We start from the raw sequence: 24,777 nt of genomic DNA, 5'->3' as shown, positions 1-24,777 counted from the left end.
CACACTCCTGGCCTCGAGGAAGATATCCTAGCGGAGTATTCCTTCATCAAGGTTCTTTATCTTCCGCCTAACACCACCTCTCCTCCAGCCCATGGACCAGCAAGTGATATCGAACTTTAAGAAGCTGTATACGAAACATCTTTTCAAGAGATCTTTTCAAGAGATGTTTCGACATCACCGATACCACAAACCTCACCTTGTGTGAATTTTGGAAGGAGCATTTTGATGTTGTGATATGCATCTGACTCATTGACCAAGCTTGGCAGGAGGTTTCGAGGCAAACCTTGAATTCCTCATGGAGGAAACTCTGGCTTGATGCCGTATCCACCCGAGACTTCGAGGGATTCGACGTGGGCAAAGCTGGTGCTGCAGATTCAGAAACAGTTGACGATCCTGAAACTGTTTTGCAACCAGATCTTGACAAGATCGTTACACTCGGCAAGTCCATGGGGCTGGTCGTCGACGAGGACGACATCAACGACCTTCTCGAGGAGCACCAAGAGGAGCTTACGACGGATGACCTGAAGGAGTTGGAGGCCATGCAACATAACGTTGTTCAAGAGGAGTTCTCTAGCAGCGGCGAGGAGGAGGAGGGCGACCCTATGACAACGGCAGAAATTATGGATGTTCTAGCTGCTTTTCATAAAGTGCAATCATTTGTAGAAAAAAAGACACCCCGAAAAGGCTTACACAGGTTGTATGCTTGTGCAGTTCGATGAGGCTTGCCCGAGTCGTTTCAGGAACATTGTGAAAAGTAGGCCGAAGCAATCTTTCTTGGATAGTTATTTTTTAAAGAGGCCTTTCGTATTAGCAGGAGTAAGCAAAAAGGAAGAACCAAGTGATACTAAAAAACAAAGTTGAAAGTGGTGATGAAGTTAAGACAATTTTTAATTTTAGTTTTTTGTAAAGTTAAGTGATACAGTTTTGTTGATGTGTTTCGTAAAGTTTAGTTTATGTATGTTTTCCTTACATTTTTTTATGTGTTTCGTAAAGTTAAGTGTAGTGTACGTACGTATCTGCCGTTTGTTCTCTTCCACATTTTACTACATACGTACAGTATTTCTTGTATACCATGTACACTAATACACTTTATTTACAGGTAATTAGCAGTAGCATTAAAAAGTGTTAAGTTAGGTATTGAATGGTCCAAATTGTAGTAGTATTTCATTGTTTATAGGTCAATTTAGCTTTATTATGAAATTTACTGGGGTGCTTTTGGAGGGCTTGGAACGGATTAGCCATTTTACATGTAAAATGCGGTCCAAGATACGAAAAACTCATAATACAAAGGCCGCCTCAGAACGGATTAATTTCGTATCTCGAGGTACCACTGTATATGTAATGCAGCTGGGGATAAGAACGGTCATAACAATGATGCTGAAGTCTACACACTTTTAAGTGGTATCCTATACGTAATAGTCTGATAACTGTTGTTTAAAATCTTGCAAGACTTACAAGATTCCAGTAAAATCACACAAGAGAATCATGAAAACGTCAATAAAGTATAACACTGTAATTGAGAGTATTACTAAGCCATCAATCTAATCATACATTTAATCAAACATTTTCAGAATTTTTCATACCCAGAACTAGCTGTGTGCGGTGAAGAACTTGTTAGGTATGGTAAAGTTGTACCAATTGGTTCAGAGGCTTCTGTGGGACTTGGAATTGTGGGGGGCCGGAGGGTGGTTATATTAGTATGATCTTCATCAAGCCAGACTCGACAAGACCCATACTGGTAAACCGACGTATATACTGAGAACAGGAAGCATTCCTGCAAAAAATGTCAACAATCTTATGTAAAAATGTGTGCATTAAATATTCTAAAAATCAGTGCAATCAAAATTTAAACAACAAATTCCCTGCATGTCTGGTACAGAATTTGGTGATGTAAAATGTCAAATCTTTAACTAATTTGTATTTCTCATAACTTAAAAACCTGAGGTCTTAACATTAGGCTAAATACTCAGCGCCAGCTGGAAACCGGTAAAGTTTAAAATAATTGTGTACGCAAGGGACTATTGGCATCTGTGCTTGGTCACGAGACATTTGGAGCCACCCACATACCTCATTAACTCGTGACCCCGTTAGTTATTCTTCCAACCCAGGTTAGTTGATAGAGGGGTGGTTAGAGGTGGGTCTTTGTATGTTAAGACCTCAGGTTTGTAAGTTATGAAAAATACAAATTAGTTAAAAATTTGTCATTTGTTCATATACGAAACAAACCTTCGGTCTTAACATTAGGATAGACTTATTCTGGTGGGAGTAAGTACTATTCACCAACTGGAGTTTGCCACCTTTGATCAGTTTTTCTGAATACTATAATTCAACGAAACAACTGACCAGTATTTCTGAATCTAAGACATATATGAATATCATAGAATCAGACTTCTGGTTCTGGGTTTTTACACAATGTCATAGTTCATTGCGTCCGAGGAAGATAAGAAGATCTGTTCCCCTAACAAACCAATTCATCCACTCATGTAGGTTTGTTATCATTCCTCTCCCCCTTGCTAAAGAGAAGAATGTCCTGCTACTGATAGGTATCTTACTGATACTAACCGTAACAGTATGGCCACTTCACTCACCTGTACCTTGTCCGTTCCAGCTTATAATGGTAATCTCTTCTTACTGCCCTAAGTAAAGAAGGAGACAGAAATTTGAAAAGGAAAGAGGCCAGTTAACTCCGCCATTTCACATTCATACTATCATCTTAGACAAGATACCAACTGACCCACCTGGGGTACTGGATGAGTTACACCATTTGTTGAGCAGCCACCAAAGGACCCAAGGAAATTGTGTCCAAGGACCACTGGGCAACCTTATATATATATACAGGAAATTGAAAGTGGTTTTCATAAAAAAGAACCCACTCTCAAATTTCAATGAACAGACAGACACCTCCTTAAAATTGCTCAATTTTGAGCTTCGATACAGTCACAGACCAACCATCACGATCATTTTAACAGATATGTTCTTAAATGCCAGAAGGCCCATATTCCTCTGATGACCTTCTCTTCTGTATAACCTCATTGGTACAACTTGTCAAACAAGGAGTAGGGTTGACCGATCGCCTCTGTTTGGCCTGTTCCTTTACGTCTACCACCTTAATGTTCTAGGTGATGTAGTTCTTTCTATAACCACAGAGTACTTTGACAAGTCAAAGCCGGCCCTGCTGAAGGTCCCTCACACATACTCACACCGTACTGAGCATGACTAAGAAATGTATCCGTCATCATGACCTGTGCTGCATTGACTCATTATCTCGGATTCCGAGGCCAATTGGAACTGATGTTCCAGACTACTTTTGAGTCTACGTCAAAACCCTGGTTGTTGAGTGCTCCCACTCTACCAAGGTCAGAGGAAGACCCCCATCCACGGTCAGTTTCCTGTAACGTGACTGATGTATGTGCCTGGTATTAGTCCATCAAGGCTACTCTGATACAGAGTATGGTATCACTTATCAGATTGGAGTTCTTATGTGCCCCATCCAGTTCACTGCTCCTGATTCATCTGAAGATTAGTCAGTGTGAAGCGATATTCACATGCCCAATCACCAAGTCCAATGTATATCACCATGCATGTAAACATGTAATTACAGAGATTCTTCCCTCTGTTTTGACAACCTCTCCACCCCAGATCATTGTCTACTGAATGAATGCCTTTAATGGACAGAAATGTCCACTATACAGGCAGTCATGGCCAAAAGACTCATTCTGTATATATGAGCTAACGACCTTTGGAGTCATGTTAAAAACGTCCGAGATGACACTCCTACACCCAAAAACTGAGAACTATTAGTTCGAAAGGGGATACTGGTCAACCTCCAGACCTTGAGATATTAATTCTACCTATCGGTGGTGCCTCTTCCCCACACGAACCTGGTAGCGATGATTGTGCTACGATCAACTTTATCAGTCACTCATCCTTTGAGCTTACCAGCCACTGACTTCTTGATTTTCTTGCTGATTGAGCTGTGACAGTCCTGGTTCGAAGATGAAGAAGAATTTACTCTTCTCTTGTCTGAGGATCAGTCACGAAATCCTGTATCCTCCAACGCTTGACTGGTACACTCAGTGATGCCATCAAACTTAGCTATGACACCATCTAGAGAAGAAAACGAAGAAGACAACGAATCATGCCTTTTCTTTTTGTCTTACTTAGCCATTTTCACCTCTAGATCTTGTTTATTCTTCATTACTGTGTGTACCAATGAGTCAGAAAGCATACTAGGTTCTGGAGGCAGTGAAGTAAATCGAGAATCAGTAGGCTGTGAACGTCAAGACTACCGCCATTTGCAAGCGGTTTTTGGCTGTTTATGGTACTCTTGCAGCCAAGATCAAGAAAACCCAACCTTTTGTGGCATTTCTACTTTACCAAGGATGTGACAGTCCTGGCTCGAAGATGAAGAAGAAATTACTTCTTCTCCCTCTTGGCATGAGGATCAGTAACGAAGTCCCTGATTCTAGCCTTTTCCAACTCTTCACAGCAGCCACACTAGACTAACTTTCCATCATTCACTTGTTCGACAATTACAACTACTACTTGTGCTTTCATATAATAAGGATGTAACAATCCTGGCTCGAAGATGGAGAAGAAACTTATCTCTTGGCTCTAGGATCAGCTACAAAGTCCCTATTTTTCCAGGATTGGCAGGAGAACGCCACTGGCATCAAAGCCAGTCACCTCAAGCTTGATGACACCTAAGCGGAAGGATACAGAGGAAAGACTTTTGTCTTTTCCATTATGTGACTTATATCTCCTAACGCTTGTAATTTCTCTCAAAAACAATGTGCATTAAAAACCTCCAATCTGAAAGCATAGTTGTAAAGTACTCTTGTACCTCGAAATGAAAATGGAAGCATGTCTTCGTGTAGGCCGCAGCTGTGAAGTGACGACATGGCGGTCGCCATGTTTATGACGTCATGGCAGTCGCCATGTTTTATGACGTCCACTGAGTTCTCGAATGTGAAGCCAGCACCCTACAGAAGTGCAAGGCTGTTGATGTTATTCTCGTAGGCATAGCAACCTGACATTAAAGGCTGCCTTGTTGCACTATCTGCTTCTTTACAGATGGCGACGCATCTGACCACCATACAGTGGATTTCAGGATAAAAGGGACATCCATCACATGGGATCCTGGGTGGCAAACATGACGTTATACATCAAATCAACTGTCCTTCTTGGGTTTGGTTACTTCCTTATAAGCCTAACGCCGACTGCCACTACCTGCATCCTCTCTACCCACGTATCTGGAACGAAAACAAGATGGCAATGCTCACCTCTCCCCGCAGGGAAAGGAGCACAATTAGTCATAATTACTTCCCAGAGCACATCCAGATACATCAAAGCTTTGGATTACAGGCAATCCATATGAATATGAGATATTCCAAAGCACAGGTAACGAATTAACCGTACCTTAAGAGTTTCTTCACCTACGACTTACTACACGATGAGTACTTCGACGTAGAAACCATCGAAGAAAATAACAGGGCATTTATCTGCTTCTTGTGATATCCAGGAAGTCTAGCAGCATGAGAAGGCTTCATGTTCACATACCTGGGAATTCCAAACAACAAATTGAAAACAACAGGGGGGAAACAACTAAACTGGGTTTTTAAAAGGGACGGAAGCAAACGCACCGTCCTCACTTAAAGGCGGTAAGAAAATTACTAATGGGGTCACGAGTTAATGAGGGGTATGTGGGTGGCTCCACATGTCTCGTGACCAAGTACAGATGCCAATAGTCCCTTGCGTACACAATTATTTTAAACTTTACCAGTTTCCAGCTGGCGCTGAGTATTTATCCTAATGTTAAGACCGAAGGTTTGTTTCGTACATGAACAAATCTCAAATAACACTACCTTTGATTCTTGACACCAAGCGCATCTCCCAGGATCACCAAGGCAGGTTGTGCACGATTTTCGTTTGTGGCATGGGGCTGGACATTTGCCTATTTCCATAACAGCACCAGGAAATCTCCCCTTTCTTGAGCAATATGCTTCATCTGGCAGCCACTCACAAACTCCCGACCCAACACAATCATTGCAATATATATACTGTTCACAAGTGACACACTGCTCAGGTACCAGTGTCAGAAAGTGTTTTGTTGAAGGATCTGTAAGAGATGAGTTACTGCAATAAGTCTTGGGATCTTGACGATCCATACATGTGGAAGTGATGTGGCACCAACCACACTTGGCATCTGTAAGGCATGCGAGACAGGTACTGTGAGGTTTGCATGCAGCACCTCCCACACTAAAAGGCTCCAGATACTCTGAGGTCATTATGCCTCTTGATTTTGTGTGAGCATTCCACAAAATGCTCATCATCCGTGACTGCGGTGATAATGGTTTCAGTGGTAAGTGCACCTCCATTTTTGTTAAGTAACGTTGATCCCGTGATAGTACAGGAAAAAGTGCTCCTCCATCTGGTCTCCATCCAGTCTCATGACTCTCTTGTTTTGAATCTATACTGGCAACCAATTCAAGATTTTTAGGCTTTTCATCCTTTGAGATCCATAAAGATGCATTTAAATGGGCTGGTTGAACATACATAATCAAGTTCTTTGTTGACTGGACTCCAACAGGGTGAATAAACCCCATAAACTGTGCCAAAGTGCTTCCACCTGTATGCAGCTCACGTGCTCCTTGGAAATCCTGAGTGTCTGGAAGTGAGTGAAGTGTTGTATTCAAAATTGCAACATAATCAGGATTTGTACGATCCACTGGATGGCGGTAACGTATAAACGTGATGCCAGGTCTCAAGTCTTTCAACTGACAATCTTCTGGTGTGTCCAAATCGTGGCCATGTGGACCCCACCAGCCTACCTGACCTGAGAGATTGTCATCAGGAGAACCACAACGACCTTGCCCACCATTTGCCTCTTCTTTATCGTGGCATTTGGCAGTTTCAACACACCAAACACATGGGCCATTGCGTGCTGTTCTCCCATGTACAGCGCAGGACTGGCAGTGAAGTGAAGCACAAAGTCCTGGACAATGAGTAGTCTGAAGATTATTTGTACAGTTGGCACTTCGAGCGCGATCGTAACAGCTCATATCTGTAGGGCACCATCCACATTCCAAGTTGGAAACACATGAAGCCTGCAACAAATTTTGAGCTTTAGTGGTTGTAAAATCAATACTGGTATGTTATAAAAATCATGACTTCCACAAGACTAATATCAACACTGGAATAGTTTCAAGCAATTACCAGATTTATTGACACTGATATTACTGTCATATTCCAAACTTACGACTTGGTTTTTCTTTTAAACTTTTTTGCTACTTATTAACATGCAAACAGAGAAAATACTATTTTATAAACTTTAATATTTTTTAGTCTGTCTTTTAAACTTTCTATCAAACTTTCTCAGTATACATTTCCAAACAGAAAAATAACATGAATTAATAAACAGTAACTCGCAGGAATAATTGTAATATAACTACTGGGTATTACCAAGGAACCTGTCACGAAAGAAAATAGAGTATGTATGACTGGATGTACCTGAGTGGCATGTTTTCTACAAGCTTCGTCAATGTCAAACTCTTGATTAGAGGGGGTCACTAAAGAAGAAGGTAAAACGTATGCCAGAACATGACCGTTCACTGTGCCATGAAATCCACCAACAACCACCATGGTGTTACCACCACGCAAGAAGACACTGTGCCCATATACACCCTGTATCTTCGGATAGGGAACTGGAATAAAAAACACATTTTCATTTCATTAAAGCATCCTGTCTTAAGAAGTCACAAAAATTCAAAATCTTTCTTTCTATTGTGACAGAAATGGTCTCGGAGAAATTTTACCACTTGTCGTGTAGATACATTTTTTAGTTGTTCTTTAAAACAATACTAGTTTGTTGTTAACAAATACTTTGTGGAATGTGCTAGATAACTACGACATTATACATCTGTAACATATAGGTATCACAGTGTTGTTGGGTAATTGTCAGAAAGTTTATAGCCAAAAAAATACTAATTTACATGGATAACATTTTTGGTCAACAATAAATCCCTAGCTTGATGCAAACTTAAAATCTATACAATCAAACCAATTTCTCACATACATGAAAGGCTGGGTGATGTCAGCTGATGAGACATCCATACATGGCAGCCAAGGTGATAAATATAAACTTGGTCATCGTAACACTTTTCTTCTTCCTTGTGTTTGTGCATATAACCCCCAAAAACCACCATGTAGTTCCCTGTTTGAAAATAACACAATTCACTGGCTGATTACTAATTAGGAAGTTTATTCATTACAAAGCTGTTCAATAACAGAAATCATGAATAAAAGCAGACAGATATATTACAGTATTTAATGGGAAAGAAAAGAAAAACTTACCGGCTATAAGTGCAGTGTGAAAAGCCCGCTCTAGCGGAATACGTGACATCTGGCTGTTATGAAGCTTAGGATAATTGACTCGGGACCAGTATCGCTTGTCAACATCAAATGCCAACAGATTGTCAGACAACTTAGAGAACCTGAATAAAAAATATCATTATAAGGACTGCATTACTGACCTCAAGCTAAATACTAACTAAAAAAACCCCACTAAATTACCAATAAGATTATATAACAATGGTTTCCTAATCTTAAGATGGGCCAGTGAAGGGGGGAAAAAATTGTATACGAAATAAACAAAGGACGTTACAAATCAGATGTTCACATTCAAAATAGTGAATTATTAAAACTGAACAACTATATGAAAAGTATGCATGAACAAGAAAAGAGCTTGTCCCCATTAGCATATACGGTACTAGGTTATATTACTGAAGGTACTAAAGAATTACTGTTATAGTTAGTGTCTCTCTGGCGGTTATGTCTTTTATTCTGTATACTCTCGTATTCATACTGGCTAAAATGAATTTACTCTGTGTCACGTGTAACTGAACATATACCTCGACATACGAAAGTTCCAGGTTACAAAAAATTCAAGTTACGAAAGCAAATACGAAGATTTCTTTGGCTCTACATACGAAAATAATTCAGGTTATTCCCATTGCTTCCTGATGCTAGTCACCGCCATAAGATCCTGCTCTCCTATTGGTCAGCATCTCTCCCATCGTGCTCTACGTAAAGGCGTTCTTCTTCAGCCACTGCTTCGCACCAGTGTTATCGTACGCACGCAGAATTCGTTCGTTTACATATACGATTTAGTTTGTTAACGTAAATTTGTGTTAGTGATTTCGTTGTACTACTTTATCGTGTTGTGTGAGAACTTAATTAGTATACTATAATTTAATTACACACAGATAGTCATGGGTCCCAAGAAAGTTGCTGAAGTTTCACGGAAAGAAGAGGATGCTTTCTATGGAGACAAAAATGGAGATTATCAAGAAGTATGAAGCTGGCATGTGGTTGAGTGTGATCACTTAGGAATATGGCCGAAATCCGTCGACAATAAGGACCATCCTTAAGCAGAAGGAAGCCATCAAAGCAGCTACACCTTCCAAGGGCATGACTATTTTGTCCAACAAGAGGAGCCCCGTGCATGATGAGATGGAGAGGCTACTTCATCTATGGATTGAGGACAAAGAAATCGCTGGCGATACGATAACCGAGACGGCAATCTGCCAGAAGGCCAGCCCTATTTTTAGCGATTTGATTGCCCAGGCCGAAGACGACGTAGGAGAAGAGACATCAATGGCAACCCAAGACTTCAAGGCTTCTCGGGGATGGTTTGATAAATTCTGTAAACGACTGGCATACATTCAATGGTGAAGAAATTGAAATTTTGTAAAAAAATGTAAAGTATAGAAAAGTAAAAAAAAAAAAAGTAAAAATCAAAATAAGATAAAGAAAAAAAATTTAATTTTAAGTTTTTTGTAAAGTTAAGTGTTAACGTTTTGTGCCATTTGTTAATGTGTTTCGTAAAGTTTAGTGTTAACTTTACGAAACACATTAAAAAATGTCAGGAAACATTAAGTGCACATTACAAGTTTTCTGCCATTTGTCCTCCTCCTCTTTATTATAAAATTTACTGGGGTGTTTTTTGTAGGGCTTGGAACGAATTAGGCAATTTACATGTAAAAATGCGGCTTCAAGATACGAAAAACTCAGGTTACGAAGGGCCACCTCGGAACGGATTATTTTTGTATCCTGAGGTACCACTGTATTATAAAAACTTGTACTGCTGGGCAGCACCAAACACAGCCTAGACTATGCCTAAAAATGTTTGCCTGTTAATGAGCACTTTCCAAGTGAGAACTTACAATTTCAACCTACCAAAACATACACTGAACCTAACATCCTTCCAAGAGGATCATAGAACCAAACACAAAACTAAAAGCACCTACACTCACCTGGCTATGTCTACTCGAATACCACCATACACTAGCAAGGACTCTGGAGGAAGCATGAAACACAGTCGAGTGACCCACTAAACGCACATCTAACTCATTTCCACCAAGCACAATCACCTGGAAGATGGATAAGAGCAAATGAAATAATGCTAATTATCTTATCATGAGGTACAGTTAGAAACTACAATATGATATGGACTTACTGATATCTAAAAATAAAGAACTTCACACTTCGTAACACAAATTATAATAATAATTATGACAAGCATAAGCTTTATGATATGAAACATCTTATACCAAATCACGTTGACTATAAAAAATATTTCTCTGTTCATGATAAATTTTGTAATTATAATATATGTATATGAATAAGGTCCTCTTTTATATCATGCCATTCGTATTTTGGTTTGAATGTTGATTTAATTTTCTCCATGAACTTAACATAAAAACATTAAGAATGAGTTGAAAAAAACATACAATATTTAGAAACAACTACAACCCACTCATTGTAAATTGGTTGATCTTGAATGGTCTAATTTGTTTTCTTTTTTTGTATGCCAACATAGGCATATAACTGACATTTACTGTTTATATCTAAGTGAAACTTTAACAACCATTCTAGAAAAAAAAAGCAGCACTGAAATCCGGTAAACAAATTCTTTTCCAAAACAGATATATCCTTCATTACCAACTTTTCAAGTCTTTACTTAAGAGTTGTCTAGTATTTACAAGCTTTCCACTAAAATAACTGGTTACAAAGATTAAATGGTGAGCAGCTAATTTAAGAAAAGGCTGGTTGAGGGCATCTCAACTTCCTGTAGGATCAAATCTGCAATCTCTGCAAGATCAGTAGTACTTTTAAAAGAACAATGATCACAGCACTGTGCAAAACCCTAAATTCTTGCACAAAAATCTATTGTTGCAAATGCTATTCAAATTGAGCACACTTTCTTGTGGAAGACAATGGAAAGTAGTATATATATTTAGAATCTACTGGTCACTTTTTACCAGATACAGTACTGTATTTAAGTAATTTTTATCAAACACAATGCCCACTTAATTTCTAGATTTCTCCACATATAGGAGATGCTTGTCACTATACTACTCTGTTTTTTTCCATCTGTCCATCTATCTGTGGTGTTTGCACATGGTAACACTGCATCCCGGGCTTTAAATAACATCCTATTTCGAATATTAATGGTGTAATTCGCATACAGTAAATTATTAAAACACTTTTCAGTTGCAAATGTACACACAGATATCCTTTTACATATTTACCTAAAACTTACACATAGCGTAACTATTTAATGCCCAGAAGGCAGTGTTACCATGCGCGACCACCACAGGTGGATGGACAGATGGAAAAAACAGTATAGTAACCTACATCCAAATTAAGAATTCTGATGCCCAGCCAAGACTCAATCTTGGGGCCAAGGTATCAGAAAGAGGTGACGATAATTACTCGACCATGAAGAACGAAAGGACAACTGGGGAGATTTTACTGTGTATAATTAATTGATGGTTCCTGCTGATTCAAAAAAGGAAATTCATATACTAATAAAAGTTCTTATTGCACTACTATAAAAGCAAATATAAAATAAGATTCCAGTGACCTACTACACAATGCACTCTCATCAACAGATTAATATAAACAGGTGAAGTTCTAACCTTTTCCCACACTTTTTCTCCTTCAAGGTTAATCCTGTACATAGCATTTGAAAATTCTCCATGCTGAAGACTCCCTCCAAAGAGGTACAACCAGCTTTCATCCACAAGGGTTAAAGTGGCATACATAAGACCTGGAGGAAAATTTATTTCGTTGTGGGAAATCCGGTTCATCTTTGCGTTTGAGCTCGTCCCTCAAGGTGGCGCCAGATTCATCCAAACGTTGGTGTTGTACAACCATAATTCATTACTGACTTCACCTACAAATAAAATGTTTCAGTTAAAGTCCTGACAGTGATAAAAATGTGTGACTAAATAAAATGCAGCTCTTTCATATCACTAACATTAGGTTACTTGGACAGCATATTCATAGACATAATGGAAGCTTGATCAACCTGACAAGAGGTGTGATGTGATGCTGAAGGTGTAAGAAGATAGTTGGGAAACTTCAAGTTATCACAGTGATTTGCTAGAAAATAAAGCCCAATATGACAATTTGTCCAAAATTGCATTTTTCCTAACTATACAAACCCTGAGTCCTTTTTACAATAGGAAGGTTACTAGCGGCAGCTGGATAGGTCGTAAGCTTTCGAACAAGGGGTTCGGTGGTTAACTGCTTGTCCGACAGGCGCGCGCGCACGATTGGGAGGTAAACAATCACTTTGCTTTTGGCCCAAGCAAAAAACTGCAGAGTGAGGGGTGGCATGAGGTGGGACTATGTGTAAAAGGACCTCAGGTTTGTATAGTTAGGAAAACTGCAATTTTGGACAAATTGTCATTTGTTCCGACACGGCATACAAACCTTCGGTCCTTTTACAATAGGAAGACTCACTTCTTGGTGGGAGGAATCTGAGTCTTTTGTGAACAGACTGGTGTTCGCCCAACCTTGGAATGCCTCCCTGGTCGTAAGAGCGAGGGAGGGATCCAAGCCTCTGTCCGATTAATCGGGGTGTGCACCGCAGGATCAATGGTCAGACCTCTGGACCAAGTACTAAGAGAGAGGCAAGTGTATCTCTTCATACCAGCAAACAAGAACAAGTTCCTATTTGCAAGAGGCAACATAAAGTTATGGTTTGTCTCTTGTTGGCATCCACTTCCCCCCCCTTCCCCCCTTGTAGGAGGAAGTGGTGGATATTCGCTCCCATCCCTAGTGAAAGGGATAGGATGGGGCTGGGGCTCGTCTAGTAGCTCACCTGCATCTCGTCCTTATCCAGCAAGGTTGATGACCGTATCCCTCTACCCACAGGTAGAGGTGAAGAAAAGATAGGAAGAGAAGCCAGTCACTCTCTCATTCACTTATCTATTCTTACAGTCACACCAGGACTCGATGCTGTTCAGCCCTGCTAGGGTCTGGGTTAGCTACACAACGTGTTGAGCAGCCACCACGGGTCCCAAGGAAAACGATCCAAGGACCTGTGGGCAATATCCAAAAGGTAGAAGGAGGTGCCAGTGGTCTGGTTGTACCAGACCCCTGCCCTGCCTTCAGTACCTGCGCCAAGGAGAAGTTCTTGTGTAACTCGAGGGAGTGTACTTCTAGGTCATCTTGGTGCTGACGAAGAGTCTTCAACACTCAGCCTGGGATGTCGAGTTTCTTCAGAAAGCGCGGTCGCGCTTTCACAGGACAAAGCAGCATCTCCTTCGCATCTTGAAGGGCGGTGAAGTCCATTAGGGAGGGGATTGTGAAGGACTCTAACCGATCGTCAGGAACCGAAGGGTTCTGAGTCTTCGCTACGAAGTTCGGTACGAAATCGAGCGTCACGAATCCCCATCCCCTGGATGCTTGACTTCGCAGGAAAAGTCATGCAATTACCTCAGAGGAAAAAGAAGGAATGGTCGCATGACCTATCCCTCTTCTCGACTTCGGTGATGTCCTGTACCCATACTGGTCTATCTGTCTGCAGCGAAGTGTCACATTCTCCTATCCCCATGCAGTGAAGTTCTTCTTCTCGGTAGTGGATAGGACACCGACACTCAATGGTGGGTGTCGATGATGGTACTGGGTGTGACAAGCCGTTAGGACGAAGAAAAGACTGTTATGGAACAACCGAACTAAGTCCACAGCGAAGTTCGTAACTGACTTGGGCGCTCTGACAGCTGCCACTGACTGCGTTTCGGTAGGACGGCAAGTTGTCCAAGCACGAGCAAGTCACGTGACCTTCGCCTTAAAAGGGTTATGCCAAGAGACTAAACAAATAATTTGTTCGTCACCTATGCCAGAAGGCGAGGTGATTATTCTCTTAAGGCATGTGCCCAACAGGCGCAAAGTCAATTGCCTTCTAGAGACCGAGGTCCTGATGGCAAGATATCTCATAGTATAGTTGACTCTCAGCTAAGGAGAAACAACACTATGTGTCGTTGAAGACGAAGGTGTACAGCCTACGTCTTCACAGCTGAATCGAGAGAAGGATTCTCAAGATTCTGAACCTGTGCTACAAAGACTGAGAACGCTAACCGCTATTCATTGCTGTCCGGTGAGGATCGTAGTTGCAATGAGAGCAGAGCGCTTTTCAGTAATGAAGACACAGGGAAATACTGCCTGAAGAACTGCTTCTCATGGGCTGAACATTGGAAGTAGAGCTGTCAGGTCGGGAGAGTAGGCGATGTCTTCTGACACATCTGTTAATTCGGGGCGAACAATGAACTAATTGCACACCTGCGAATACGAGATATTTTGAAGACAAACTCAGATGTCTGCAAAAATCATTCGCATTATCGGTGCGATGCAGCGGGAGAAACTAGTACAGACTTCTGTTACCGTGACGGTATGTAAACAGAAACAGAAAGATGAAAGAGTCCAAGAGATATCTCTGTTGAAAATTCTCGCAATGTCGAAGGCGATGAAATCGAGCGTCACAGCAGTAGATGGTCCTTCATTATTGCGAGAATCCCCGTTAATCAGAGACCTAAGTCCATGATTGTTGGGTAGAGATACGGTTCGGTAGTCAATCAAACCAGGGGAGAGAGAGAAGTAACCGACCGTGCATCTCGGAGACCTAGCTGATACTGAGCTACTATCAGGCAGTTCAATACGCAGTAGCTCTCGGTGACTCGTCATCCTGAGTTGCCAGGTAATCCCTTCCACGAAGGAATGCGTTCGGCTAGAACCATCGAGCATAAAGAATACGCTCGAGCAATTATATTTAAACGAAACGGATTTAGGTAAATACAAAAGCTGATTTGGTGTTGTCGTGACAATACCAAGTATCTAAAATCGAAACTGATAACTGCTGGGAGGTTGCAGGCAACCCCGATTTGTTGCAGTTCAATTAAGATACAATTCGTCTCGGTCACAAACCGTAGAGTTAACTAAGGTATGCGCCTACCCCCCGGACAATTCAACTGTTAAAAGAATCATGTCGCGAGGGTAATATACGTAGTATATTTGTAGGTTCTGTACAACGACCTCCATCCTAAAATTCTTTTCCCTTCGAGGAATGAGAATAAGGATTGGAGATCGACCGCCTTCGTTTCTCTAGTCAAGAGAGTGAAGGAGAAGTCTTTCCCCAAAGGAAAGCTTCAATGGTGAACAGAATACCGAAAACGATAGTTCAAGCCAAACTGGAAGTTCCCGTCCGTTCTTCTCTATTCCAGGTTAATCGCCTACTGTGAGATACTCTTCTTTCAGCAGCAGTCTTCTTCCAATGCTAGAAATTACAGGAATTCGAGCATAAGCGAGGTTCCCGATTATCGTGTACAATTATCGGGATTCTCGCTCACTTTGGACCGTGGTCCTCGCCTAAGTGTTTGGAGATCGTAAAAACTCGAACACTCTGAGTGCGCTAGAAATTCGTAGAATTCTAAGCACTCTGCGAAACCCCCACCGAATTCGTCAAACGATATCGGCCGGTGGTCCTCTCGATTCCCGTAGAAATTGAGAAAGGGGCAGGATCCCTCCTCAACGACCGGGCTTACGTCAGGTAGGACCCGAAGGTCCCCCCGGTAGTGCAGTCCCTAACGTGGGATCTTACAGAGAAATCTCTGTAGGATCCCTCCCCTTTCCCCTCGTAGCCGTAAGGAAGAGAGGGAATGGGGGGAGGAATTGGATACTGGCTCGCCTTCTCAGCGGAACTAGCAGTTGGAGAAGAAAAGGAGGCAGCCATCGCCTTACGGCGATGGCCTCTCAGAGCCTGGGAAAACAAGTATCGTCAGGGAGAAAACGCTTTTCCCGAGGAGGGTTACGAACTCATACTGTAGGTAAGGGTCTGCCGCCACTGTGGACGTCGTCTGGGTGGGGCTGATCGACACCTGACAGGAGAGAGCCGATACCGTCCTCCGACTCATTCCAGTCCCTCGTCGAGGTCAAAACCTCTCAGGAGGACCGAAGGGGGTATTGAAATACGGTGTCCGAAGACACGTAGAAATGCTCTGTCGCAGTAGAGGAGGTGGAAGTAGCTTGTTCGACCGGCCAGAACTGAGAGAGCCTTCTTGTCCGGAGACGAGAGACTACCTGGTTCAACACAGTCGGCAAGCTCCGATCGTGGCAGACCCACCGTCGATTTGGGTTCCCTCTCGGGCCCCAAAACGACTAGAGCCGAGACGTGGCTCTGCTGGTGGGAGCGGCGATCCTTCCCCGATGTCGTTGTGCTGACGAATCAGCGCTATAACCTCGGCAAAGTTCCTTCTGGGTTATCCGGGAAGTCAACAGCATCTTGCAGAGTAGGACCGTTAAGCCCTTCGAACAAGAGCATATTCCGAGAACCTTCCTCCTAAGAAGGGGGAACAGCGACAGCCCTCTCGGTCTCCTCCAGCCACTTGCGCATACGTTCCTGGACCGGTCCAAGAAACCGTGGGCCTGGGCCACGGTTCAGGGGCGTCGTGGTGGGATCATGAGGGGCGCACCCCTCACGATCACTCCTCATCCTCGCTCCTCCGGTGTAACCGAGGAGGTTGAAGGTACAGGAGAGGCAGACCTGACGCTCCCTCCTCGCTCGCTGGCAGAAGCAGCAGGCTTGGAGGGCTGCAGGCGATCGTCAACCCGCAATGGCGATCGAGCTGCAGGCCCTGGTCGAACCGTCTCGCTGTGGAGAACGGCTGGACTGAGCACAGCGGTCCCGATCTCGAGTGTCAGAAGAGCTGGTGCTGGTTGCCGTACCCGATCGCTCTCTGTGAGAGCGACGGTCCAGCCGACCTGCAGGCTCCACTGTCACAGTGAGACCGGTGCTTGTCCTCACGGCACGTACACGTCCGCTGGTTCCAGCTGTGGCTGGCACCCGGCGAAACGGGGGGACCTCCCTTCCCAGCCATCAGCCCGTGGCCGGTCGTGGACCGTCACGTCAGCCCCCCGGGTAGCCTAGCTGGTCGCCGCGAGAGCGAGAGCTGGTCTGGTGAGAGTCGTGTGAGCGGCTGTCACCAGTCTTCCTGCTCCGTGCCGTGAACCTGACCAATGAGGCAGGGTCTCAGAGGTCTGGTTCCTGGCTGCACGGTCGCTGGTAGGCGACCGTACACTCGGTACCGTCCCGCGAACGAGAGGCCGAAACGGACCCTGATGCAGTGGCAGAACCACTGACACCAGGCGAGGAGTACCGGTGTTAGCCGGTACCTCCTGATCCCCGTAGTCTTCTTCTTTGCGGAAGAGAGGCGGGCCCCCGCTCCCGAAGGAGCAGGAAGGACCAGCGGAAGGAACCCTCCCGTCCCACCGAGGTGAGACGGGTCCCGAGAAGCTCCCAAGGGAGACTTCTTAGAGGGAGGAGGCAACCTTCTTCTTCCTCGGCTGTGAAGCCTTAGAAGTCGAAGGGGAAGAGGCGGCAGCCGACGACGATGAAGAAGATGAAGACGACGACGGACGACCCTTTCCTCCTCTTCTTCGTCAGCTTCCTCAGGACAGACGTAAGATCTGCCATCCAGTGCGGAGCCGGGGCTGCTGTAGCCGAAGCCACAGGGCCGGGCCGGACGCACCTGTACAGACAGACCAAAGTCTGGGGTAGTACCACACGAACAGGGACGACGTCAGCAGGTATGGGCATCTCAGGAACAGCATGGCACAGCCAGCACAGCATCGGCAGGGACAGCCAGCGCAGCAACGGCAGGGACAGCCAGCGCAGCAACTGCATGGACAGTCAGCACAGAATCGGCAGGTACGACAGGCAGCACCGGAAAACACAGGAGGTGGAGCTCAGCCAGCATCCTGGTACCGGCGGCAGGTCCAGGGCGAGCTCTAGGGCAGCGGAAGTGTGCTCGCGGCAGCGCGGCAACCACGAGCGGCGGCGGCACGCCCCCTCTCGGTACGGCGAACGGCACTTCACAGCGGCTGTAGGCAAGACTGTTACCACGTGAGGCGAGGTACACCAGGTGAGGAGGGGACGTCGTCACTGGAGTCGATATCGTTGTCGTGGTCACCACTCCATGGGTGACCGCAGCAGGCCCAGACATAGACTGCAGCCCCTGGACACTAGGCACGCCCTGCAAATCGAAGGACGCCCATACCTCACCAAGGTCCACCCTCGTGGCAGTAGCACCTATGGAAATAACAGTAGTAATGATTAGTGGGGAGGAAGTCCCCTTGCGCAGGGGGGGGGGGTGGGGGGGTTAGCCCCACACCGAACGAGCGGAAGACCCAGAATACAATTGTACATCGGGCACCGAGCGCCCTACCCCGCGCTCGACGGATCGGGTGAGGAGACGAACCCAGATACCTCCCCCCCCCGAAGGGGAAGGGCCATCTGTGGAGCTGAGTGGGGGGGGGGGGGGAGATTCTCGTTCCCACCCCCGCTCAGCACCCATGTACCCAACAAAATAATAAGAGCCCGAGAGCAATCGTGTCCTCGGCACCAAATGCAAGGGCATAAGGATCAATTCCCTGACTGAGCGGAACTTGAACCAAAATAAATATTGATGCAATCAATAATAAAAGGAATAAAATGAGAAAGAATCTTGCATTACGATTCACTTCACAATGAATAAGGGCTCGGATCCGAGCGCATTTGCGCCCCTCGGTACCGAGGGCAAAGGTAAAAGGATCCATCACCGATTATGAACGGAAACTTTGATCCATAATGAAATGATGCAATAAAAATATATGAAAATGAAAAAGAATACTGCGCTTGCGATTTCACCTTCATACAAAATAAAAAGGGGAAGGATCAATTCCCGGGTAAAAGAGCGGAAACTGATCCAAAATGAGTATTGCTACAATCAAAATAAATATATGAAAATGAAAAAGAATACTGTACTTGCGATTCCACTTCCATACAGTAATTAAGTTTTCGTGCCGAGCGCCTTCGCTCGGCAACGAGCATACAGGTCCAAAAAAAATATAAATGAAAAGGGTACTTACTTACGATTCATCTACACATTTCCAACCAAAATATAAGCTCGGAGCGAGCGCTCTCCTGCCACCCCTCGGCACCGAGCATACACAATACGAGGATCATTTCTGGGAAAAATGAATTCCCGCACTTACGCCCTTCAGTCCCGGCACTCGGGTAAGTCGAGGGCGTGGAGAAACCAAGATCCTTTAATTCACAATTGAATTCAATGGAAATAAAGATGAAATGATTGTACTTACAATTCAGTTTCACTAGATAAATAGAAAAAGAAAAACACAACCATGCGAAAGCAACGACGATTGAAGGCGGGCAGAGCGATGATACACACGTCTACACGCCAGCAGGCCGAAAGCAAAAGTGATTGTTTACCTCCCAGTCGCAGACTGCGCGCGCCTGTCGGACAAGCAGTTAACTACCGAACCCCTTGTTCGAAAGCTTACGACCTATCCAGCTGCGCTAGTAACCTTCCTATTGTAAAAGGACCGAAGGTTGTATGCCGTGTCGGAACAATGATTGATTTCCTGTAAAGTTGGATCTGAGTCACAGGCTTGTTTTGCTCTTATGGCTGTTACATTATGTCAGGGAGAAAGACAACAGCTGTAGGCATAAATTATTGATAAGGAAAAGTCATAAATAGTGTGCACTGAAGGCATTTGCAGTTCATACCAAGTTTGCAATTATGGAGAAAATGGTGGAGGATAGGTTGATGGAAAAGTGTGTGCAGCAAATTGAATGCAGAAGTTCTGGGAGGAAGGTTGAGAGGGTGACTGAAAAGTACTGGCTAGAGTTTGTGGATCTAATGTTAGGATAATGTGGGCAACATTCAAGAACAATAGTATCAATGAAAATTGACTCCCATCAGTCTCAGCCAGTGTTATTCTTTAAGTTTTTACACTTCTAAAGTTAAATTTTACAACTTATGAAGCTGTTGTTTATATAACAAACTTAAACTAAAGTTATTTCTACATTTGCCACCTAAAATGAATACCAACATCTACAACTATAAAATATATATATATATATATATTCAATACCCTAATAGCATAAAAAACTAAGCAAGCTACAAAGAATTCATGATTTTGGCAGACAAACTTTTTGACACCTAAGTTACCAATCATCTTTTACAAGCCAAAATTTAGTTTAAAAACATCAGATTTAGCACTACTGCACTGAGAAGCATAGTAACGAACAGAGAACTGTGACTACCAAAGTAATTCCTACCTGATGTCAATTTTCCACCATACATGACAAAATGTTTGCCGAATCTCTCCATGACATGACCATATCTTGGTCCAGGTGTCATCCCTCTCAAACTATGACTTGCAGGCGTGTGATTGAGTTCTTCACTTGGCCTTATCATGCGTCGCATCCTTAATGGTTCACTTGAGAGAGACTTAACTTTTACACTCACTGTGTTGTTGCCATTGACTGAAAAAGTTAGGTTTCTAAGAGTGGAGCTGTTAGTGATGATGTGGTGCTCAGCCAAGCCTCTGAGTCGAGCAGAACGTTGGGCATTGAGGCGACGGCTAAGCTGACTCTGACTGGATGGATCGCTAATGTTGACCCATAAGCTGGTGCCCAAGTCAAATACCATTAGATCACCAAATACCTGATTCAGGTTATATCCTCCATATACATATAAACGATCAAGGTGTGGCAAATATACGCTGGCATGACTGGTTCTTTCACTGAGGGGAGGTCCCCCACGCCACAACCAGTGCCAAGAGCCTCCTTCTGAGTCGTGAGTTCCCAGTGAACACCCGTCGCCTAAGTAACCCTCGTTACAAAGACAATATGGAGCAGGCCTGGGTTCCCGAGGTGTTGCAAGGGGTCTTGAACAGTTACCGTGATTGGAGGCCATTCCACAGTTCTCTGGACAGTACTGGTGCTCACAACCTTCTCCGGTGTAAAGTTCATCACAGATACATTTTATGGTTCTCACAGTGACCTCGGCCAGAAACAATTTAGAGGGCAATCTGTAAGAAAGAAGCAACATTAACATAGCAATCAATAACAATATTTAGTCTTTGGGCTCTGTCAGAAATATGAAGAACAACTGAATGTTCAAAGTACCATAGTACATATATATGTATTTCAAAACCATGACATCAATAATTTAAAAAAATAATCTGTGCAAGTACATGTCTATCTACAATCCACATTACATATTACCATTACTCATTTGTACTTACATTGTTATCAGATCAATACTACAATTATACAAATGCAAAATAACAATGTCAAAAATTTTATTTTTCCTAACTATACAAACCTGAGGTCCTTTAACACTGGGAAGATACTTAGCGGCAGCTGAATCGGTCGTAAGCTTCAAACAAGGGGTTCGGTAGTTAACCCTCTACGCCGACTGGACGTATTTTATGTCGACATTTTTTGTCTCCCGTGTGCCAACTGGACGTATTTTACGTCAACTTACAAAAGTTTTTTTTAAAAATTCGCGGAAAATACTTATAGGCCTACCAGCCTAAAACTTTGAATCACACGCCTTGGGGATGCTGGGAGTTCACGGATCAAGGTGTTGTTTTGTTTACAATCGTTACGCAGGCGCGCAAGCATGAATTTCTTTCTTGCCGCACTAAAAAGTATCTGTGACACATCTCGGAAATTATTTCGTCACTTTGACATAATTTTTGTACCATTGTAAATTAGCCGTTACATGAAGTATTATATATGAAAATGTGCGCATTTTTATGTAAAATACAAACATAAAATACTCATGATTGTAGCTTTTATCAGTTTTGAGATATTTTCATATAAATAACGATAATTGCCAAAATTTCAACCTTCGGTCAACTTGACTCTACCGAAATGGTCAAAAACGCAATTGTAAGCTAAAACTCTAATATTTTAGTAATATTCAATCATTTACCTTTAATTTTGCAACAAATTGGAAGTCTCTAGCACAATATTTCGATTTATGGTGAATTTATGAAAAAAAACTTTTTCTTTTTCCTTACGTTCGCGCAGTAACTCTTCCAAAAAAATCATACATGCGATTGTGGTAATCTTTGCACCATTTAAAATTAGCCGTTATATAAAGTTTTATATATGGAAATGTGCACAATTTCATGCACAATACAACTAAACAACCCATGGTTGTAGCTTTATCAGTTTTGAGATATTTTCATATAAATAACAATAATTGCCAAAATTTCAACCTTCGGTCAACTTTGACTCTACTGAAATGGTCGAAAAACGCAATTGTAAGCTAAAACGCTTATATTCTAGTAATATTCAAGAATTTACCTTCATTTTGCAACAAATTGGAAGTCTCTAGCACAATATTTCGATTTATGGTGAATTTATGATAAAAATAACATTTTCTTTACGTCCGCGCGGTAACTCTTCCGAAAAAAATCATACGTGCGATTGTGGTAATGTTTGCACCATTTTAAATTAGCCGTTACAAAAAAAGTAACGTTTTATATATGAAAATGCGCAATTTCATGTAGAATACAACAAAAAATAATTGAAGGTTGTAACTTTTCTCAATTTTTTGAAATATTTGCATATTAATCACGATAAATAGAAAAAAACCACGTTCGGTCAACTTTGACTCTACCGAAATGGTCGAAAAACGCAATTGTAAGCTAAAACTCTTACAGTCTTAGTAATATCCAGCCATTTTGTCTTCATCTTGAAACAAATTCGAAGTCTCTAGCAAAATATTTAGATTTATGGTGAATTTAAAAAAAAAAATCTTTCCTCCCTCCGCGCGCGGATTCTCCGCCACAAATCTCGAAATGCGTACATACCATTCTCGGCAATATTTGCTCAGTTTCATATTAGGCATTTCATAGAGTTTTTATATATGAAAATGTGCACAATTTTATGTAGAATATAACAGAAAAATATTTGAAGGTTGTAGCTTTTTCTTATTTCCGAAATAATTGCATATAAAAAATATATATATATAAAAAAATTAGACATTCGGTCAACTTTAACTCGTCAGATATGGTCGAAAACTGCAATTGTAAGCTAATACTCTTACAGTATAGTAATATTCAATCATTTGTCTTCATCTTGAAAGAAATTGGAAGTCTCTAGGACAATATTTAGATTTATGGTGAATTTTTGAAAAAAATATTTGTTTACGTCCGCGCGTTACGAATTCATGCATTATTTTGTGATAATATTCTCTCTGAGTTGCTTTTATTGTTTTACAATGTGTTATATACAAAAATGATCGCAATTTAGTGTACATTACAACGAAAAAAAGTAACTTGTTACCTTTAACCGTTTGCGCACAGCACGATTTGAATACAATTAATATATGAAATTTCGTTTTTGCGCATCATATATTGCATTATTTATACATGATAATGATAATTTTTTTTCATTTCTGATGGTTGCAAACTAAACTTCAGCCATGACAAAAAAAGGAGCCAAAAATGAACTCTTAATCTTGAAAACTAAGCGCGCTGTGACTTTTAAAAAATGATATTGTTATGATACAATAAAGTTTTATACATACTTACCTGGCAGATATATACTTAGCTATTTGACTCCGTCGTCCGACAGAAATTCGAATTTTTCGCGCACACGCTACCTGTAGGTCAGGTGATCTACTTACCTGCCGCTGGGTGGCAGGACTAGGAACCATCCCCATGTTCTATCATATTTTTCATACCGCCTGTCTCCTGAGGGGAGGTCGGGTGGGTATAATTTTGTATATCTGCCAGGTAAGTTATGTATAAAACTTTTATTGTATCATTAACAATATCATTTTTATACATTTAACTTACCTGTCAGATATATACTTAGCTGATTCACACCATTGGAGGTGGGAAAGAGACAGCTAAATATAGAATCAAACAGGAATCACAACTATCGTTGTAAGGTAATAAATAAATAAAACCTTGGTTCCTACCTGTTTAGACTGAAGACTTCATGAATAGAATCCAGGAGTCTAGACAGTCCTCAAGAGCCTCAGCGAGATATTGATCTATGGCTAAGAGTTCTTGTGGTTCTGCCAAAGGGGTTTACCCGCTTACTGGTAGATTCTGGAAGGACTACGTCAATGGGTGCTTATCCACTTACTTGACAAGACCTTATACAAGGAGCACAACATCGATCCCGATCACCTCAACCTATCCATGTTAGTTCTAAGATTGCAAGAAGTTATCCCCTAACCTCTTGCAACAACGACCACAAACTCGAATCACAAACATTTGTACAGTAAAGTACAAAAATTAAAAATAAAATTTAAAAAAAAAATGTTTGTACAATCTAGTCAGTAAGACGTCTCTTGATTCCCCCACTGATCCAAGCTCGGACGTCCGTGCGCCAGCAAGCATACTAATCAGCAGAAAAAACCAACAACTCGTCTCACAAGGTAGATCTATGTACTATCAAAATTTTGAACAAATACAAATTTTTCTAAGGATCGTTATGTGCTCCCGCCCCAGCACTGTATCGGCTGATACAAAAGGACCAGAGAGAAACACTTTTCATATGTTACTTTAACGTCCTTGAGATAGTGCGATGCGAACACTGAATTACACCTCCAGTAAGTC

General features: G+C 42.3%; 1 protein-coding gene and 1 pseudogene across 1 annotated transcript in view; one reads left to right on the top strand and one right to left on the bottom strand.

The window, feature by feature from the left end:
• LOC135200470 (multiple epidermal growth factor-like domains protein 8) overlaps positions 1-24,332 on the bottom strand; it is a 30,954-nt pseudogene extending 6,622 nt beyond the window's left edge.
• LOC135200930 (multiple epidermal growth factor-like domains protein 8) overlaps positions 1-24,777 on the top strand; it is a 141,498-nt gene that overhangs the window by 107,447 nt on the left and 9,274 nt on the right.

The sequence above is a fragment of the Macrobrachium nipponense genome, chromosome 27 (genome assembly GCF_015104395.2).
Source record: "Macrobrachium nipponense isolate FS-2020 chromosome 27, ASM1510439v2, whole genome shotgun sequence".
Taxonomy (NCBI): domain Eukaryota; kingdom Metazoa; phylum Arthropoda; class Malacostraca; order Decapoda; family Palaemonidae; genus Macrobrachium; species Macrobrachium nipponense.
The sequence above is the reverse complement of the archived record's forward strand: the minus strand, read 5'-3'. Positions and strand labels throughout refer to the sequence as shown.